Source organism: Bison bison, unplaced genomic scaffold (assembly GCF_000754665.1).
Source record: "Bison bison bison isolate TAMUID 2011002044 unplaced genomic scaffold, Bison_UMD1.0 scf7180017864035, whole genome shotgun sequence".
NCBI lineage: Eukaryota > Metazoa > Chordata > Mammalia > Artiodactyla > Bovidae > Bison > Bison bison.
The window spans coordinates 15,361,504-15,367,519 of record NW_011494607.1 but is presented as its reverse complement, the minus strand read 5'-3'; positions in this window follow the sequence as shown (position 1 = coordinate 15,367,519).

The following is a 6,016-nucleotide window of genomic DNA, read 5'->3' as shown; positions in this document are numbered from 1 at the left end:
TGCAAGGAGATCCAACCAGTCCATTCTGAAGGAGATCAGCCCTGGGATTTCTTTGGAAGGAATGATGCTCAAGCTGAAACTCCAGTACTTTGGCCACCTCATGCGAAGAGTTGACTCATTGGAAAAGACTCTGATGCTGGGAGGGATTGGGGGCAGGAGGAGAAGGGGACGACAGAGGATGAGATGGCTGGATGGCATCACTGACTCGATGGACGTGAGTCTGAGTGAACTCCGAGAGTTGGTGATGGACAGGGAGGCCTGGCGTGCTGTGATTCATGGGGTCGCAAAGAGTCGGACATGACTGAGTGACTGATCTGATCTGATCTGATAGGTATAGAAAATGATAGGGACTTGATTTATAAATTCTCAATTCTGTGTATATTCTAATTACTGATTTGGTCTAAGAGTAAATGAAAAGCATACTTACAACTGTTAATAGATTTTTTTCCCCAAGTTTGTTATGGCTAGTCTTTATGTTAAGCTGTACTTCTAATTGGGGTTTCTCAAGTGGCACTAATGGTAAAAAAAAACCCACCTGCTAATGCAGGAGACACAAGAGACATGGGTTCGATCCCTGGGTCAGGAAGATCCCCTGGAGGCGGGCATGGCAACCCACTTCAATATTCTTGCTTGGAGAATCCCATGGACAGAGAAGCCTGGCAGGTAGTGGTCCATAGGATTGCAAAGATTCAGACATGACTGAAGCGACTTAGCACACATGCACATACTTCTAATTGTTAAATATTCCAATGTTTATGAGATACTAAGATAAACCAAAATAGGCTCCCATTGTGATAACATATTTTTATTTTTTATAACTGTGGGATAAATGTCTTGAGGTTATTCAGAAGATCAAAATCTCTAATATTTTAATCAAATATTGTTTAGAATTCCTCTCTCCACTATTGTAGATCACAGATTCAGGCAAAAACATTAATTTCTGTAATATTATTACAAATTTACAGAGTAATTTCAACTGTAGACATTAAAAATTAAATTAAACGTGAGAAGAAGCAGCAAATGACATTTGATGCATTACTGTGGTGCAGCTTAGTGTGTGGGATTTTAATTTTGAAAATACTGTAGGAGTGAGTTGTGGGAGAAAGAAAATTATCTATTGCAGAAACAACTCATCTCAAGATAGTGTCTATGTATGCGATTACTTTTGTCAGAAACTGTGTAATTGACAATAATTTGCTTGCTAATCTAATTAAACTATGAACAAATGGTGCAAGAAATTGTAAAGAATTCTGGGTAAAGCCTTGGGCTCTTCTTGATGGATGTTACTGAAGGTACTAAGCTTATTTTTCTGAGTCATTATTTTATGCATTGGATAGTGGAGAGGGAATTGAAAGATCATTTTTGCAGTAGTTCTGTGTTTAAACTCCCAGACAACCTACTAGTGTTTGAAGTGTAATCATTGAGGGGTGGGGTGGGGAAGGAGGAGTTAGGTAGCTGGCAAGCCAGCAATGAATCCTTTAGCTATAACCTCACCAATCCCTGCCTTCTAACCCTCAAGGATCCCCACGTGTCTCCAACTACAAGCTCACACCAGTCTTCTGAGACCAAATGGGCCCTGCTTCAAAGGAGTTCTGCCTCAGAAGCTTGCCTTGGCATCAAACCTCACTTTTCTTCTCACTGTGCTTAAAAGGATCAAAATTTTAAAGCAGATCATCAATATGTGCCTGGCAAGCAGGAGTATCTTTGGAGAACTACAGGACAAGCTATTTCAGAAAATCTTGAATTTTTGATCATTGTATTCATGATATTTGCTGAAATATATGTAGATATACCCCTTCCTTTTTAACCCGTTTCATTATCATTCCACCTGTCTGTATATTGTTTAATTCATTAATAATCTATTTATTTCATTATTCAATAAATATATATTGAGGTCACACTATGCACCAGGGCTTCCCTGGTGGCTCAGCTGGTAAAGAATCTGCCTGCAATGCAGGGGATCTGGGTTTGATCTCTGGGTCATGAAGATCCCCTGGAGAAAGGAATGGCAACCCATTCCAATATTCTTGCCTGGAGATTTCCATGGACAGTGGAGCCTGGCAGGCTATGGTCCAAGGAGTCACAAAGAGTCAAACACGACTGAGCTACTAACACTTTCACGCCATCCACCAGGTGTGTTGCTGTAGTTGTTTAGTTGCTCACTTGTGTCCAACTCTTTGTGACTCCCTGGACTGTATAGCTCACCAGGCTCCTCTGTCCATGGGATTCTCCAAGCATTCTCCATACTTGGAGTGGGTTGCCATTTTCTTCTCTAGGGGATCTTCCCAACCCAGGGATCAAAACAGCATCTCCTGCATTGGCAGGCGGGTTCTTTACCACTGAGTCACCTGGGAAACTCATCCACCAAGTGGATTCTAGGTATATTCGTAGTTTGCATATATCTGACAAATGCCTGCATTTTATTTTCTCTAAGATCTACTAAATGATTCTGTTTCTTGTGGTGGTTCACATATGCTTTTTTAAAAAATAAATTTTTATTGGAGTATAGTTGATTTACAATGTTGTGTTAATTTTAGATGTACAGCAAAGTGAATTTGTTTTACATATACATATATCCACACTTTGTTTTGTTTTTTTTAGATTTTTTTCCCAGATAGGCTGTTTCAGAGTATTGAGTAGAGTTCCCTGTGATATACAGCAGATTCTACTCAGTTATCTATTTTATATATTGTAGTGTATATATATCAAGGGCTTCCCTGGTGACTCAGTGGTAAAGAAACCACCTCTAATGCAGAGATATGGGTTCTACCCTGGGTCAGGAAAATCCCCTGGAGAAGGAAATGACAATTCACTCCAGTATTCTTGCCTGGGAAATCCAATAGACAAAGGAGCCTGGCAAGCTACAGTTCATGGGGTCACATGATTTAGCAACTAAACGACAAATATATATCAGCCCCAATCTCTCAGTTTATCCTCCACCCTTATCCCTTGGTAACTGTAAGTTTGTTTTCTACATCTGTCACTCTACTTCTGTTTTCTAAAAAAAGTTTATTGTATCATTTTTTTTAGATTCTACATCTAAGCGATATCTTATGATATTTGTCTTTCTGTGTCTGACTTACTTCATTCAGTATGACAGTCTCTAGGTCCATCCATGTTGTTGCAAATGGCATTATTTTATTCTTTTTATGTCTGAGTAATATTCCATGGCATATATGTATCACATCTTTATTCATTCCTCCATTGATGGGCATTTAGGTTGCTTCCATGTCCTGACTATTGTAAACAGAGCTGCAGTGAACACTGGGGTGCATGTGTCTTTTTGAATTATGTTTTTCTCCATTTTATTTCCATTTATTTGTTTGCTGCCATTAAGATATAAACTCCAAGGGGTAAATATCATGCCTACTACTTGGTCTAACACATGGGCACCACATCCCTGGGAATAAATTTCAATAAACATTTATAGAATAAATTCTTCTGTAGCAAGACTTGTTTATTTTTATCTGTGTTTCCTCAAGTTTTGGTTTATTGGATTATCTGTAAATGTTTAATGGATAAAGAACTAATTAATTAATATATTCTAACCTCTTATTTTTTAACCCAAAATCCTTGGACTTTTTTTTAACTTTTATTTTGACCATTTATTGAATTTCTGCCACTTTGTTCCATAACCTCATACTTGTTACTGATGCATTTGCTTCCCAAACCTGTCTGTATTTCTTACTTGAACACTGTGTCTCTAATCATTAGTCCTTCTTTTAGTTACCTGGAGTTCCTATCCTAACAATTCAAATTTCCACGGCTAATGTTCCTGTTCTGCCTTATCTTACAGCCATTCAAGTCTTGGCATAATAGCCTCTGTTATCTTGTGCTCAAACCTCCTGGCTTAAGAGGGCCAGCCTGTCCTGAACCTTGCTACCATGCCCCAAGTTTAAATGAGGTGACAAGATAACATTTTCTGACTTGAAATTTTGAGTTCAGTTATTTCTGTATTCTGACTGTACTCAACATTTTCTCTAAAATCCATTTACTTCATTTGATTTGGAATATCTATCTTTCCCCTGAAAATAAAGTCTGTGGGGGCCATTGACTATGTTGTATCTTTATCTTCCTATTTTCTGTTACATTGCTGCCATTGTAGCATCTAGCTCAGTGCATTATTTTAAATAGTTGTACCATATATAAGGTAAAATCAAAACCAAATAATAAAATATAGTAATAAAATCAAGTAACAAAATAGGGAAAAATTTGGAAGATGATGAAGTATTTCTTATATAATGACCTCTCTCAAATATATAAATTATTTACAAATCTACACTATTAGAAGCTAGTATATTGTTAAGCTTCAGATAGGGAATTTGTCCCATGTGAGCCTTCCAAGCTATCTGGGTGTTTTGAATTGATGACAGCTTTAATCTGAAATTTTGTATTATAAATTTCAAAACATAATTTCAGTTTTGATGAAGTTATCTGGAGACCCTCAGGTATTATTGCTAATAAAGATGTACAAAGTGAAAGTCACTCAGTCATATCTGATTTTTTGTGACTCCATGGACTATACAGTCCATGGAATTCTCCAGGCCAGAATACTGGAGTGGGTAGTCTTTCCCTTCTCCAGGGGATCTTCCCAACCCAGGGATCAAACTCAGGTCTCCCGCCTTGCAGGTGGATTCTTTACCAGCTGAGCCACAAAGGAAGCCCCAAGATGTACAAAACTGATATATAATATAGCTAATGCATAATATTATCTTACATTTGTAAAAATATCTGTAGTTTAATAATCATCATTCTGTACATTTCTCATTTAATCCCCAGGATAGTACTCTGAGGTAAGTGTATTATCTCCATTTTTAAGGTGTGAAGCTTGGAGATGTTAAAGTGACTTGCCCAAAACCAAAACTCACCACTTCTCATGTTACCTTTTGTACTTTTTTCAAAATTAATACATCATCTTCTGTTCTGAAGTTCAGTAGAATATGACTGACTGACTCTTTGTGTTGCTTTTTAATTTAGAAGAACTCATCATTGGTAGGTGAAAGCATGATACTAATTTAGATTTAATTTGGACACATTTAATTTTTGGTATATTTTAATAACTTAAAAATTATTTCTACTGTAAGTTTCTGAGTTATTTTGAATGCACAGTGGTAACTATCACAATCTATCAAAATTGAAATAAGTATTAGAGCTGGAAAGATCAGAGAGTACCTATAGACCCAGTATAATTAATGACTTACCCATAGACATTCTGTTGATCAAGACAAGATTACCAAACATAATTCATTTAATATCTGATGCACTTCTCTACATGATGTTAGAAGTCATGGGCACATAAATAAATATTAAATGCTGACTATACCAGGTGCTTCATGCCAGCCTCCATAGTCAGATTGAACTAGTCACACAATATTCCCAACTGTTTCTGTCATCAGATGTCAGCACCACATGCATTATCTCACATTTGATTAATCTAAGAGATGTCCTGAATGCATAGCAAAAGGATGGGTAAAACTCATGAGGTGAATCTGTTTTATTTATAATGCATACAGTTATCTTTCATGTTGATTTTCCAATTATGGATTTTGATAATATATTTGTGTTCAAAATGTTGCATGCTATTATGATTTGCTTGTTACACATGTTTGAATTTATATCTTTAACCTTCAGTGTGTAAATTTATATAAATATATTTTTAAATATTTTATTTTATTATTTAAAATTAATTTTTTTGTTTTAATTGGAGGCTAATTACTTTACAATATTGTAGTGGTTTTGCCATACGTTGACATGAATCAGGCATGGGTGTACATGTGTTCCCCATCCTGTACCACCCCTCCCACCTCCCTCCCCATCCCATCCCTCAGGGTCATCCCAGTGCTTCGGCCCTGAGCGCCCTGTCTCATGCATTGAACCTGGACTGGCAATCTATTTCACACATTGTAATATACATGTTTCAATGCTATTCTCTCAAATCGTCCAACCCTCACCTCTTCCCAGAGTCCAAAAGTCTGTTCTTTACTCTTTTGCTGTCTTGCATAAAGATGGTTGTCGT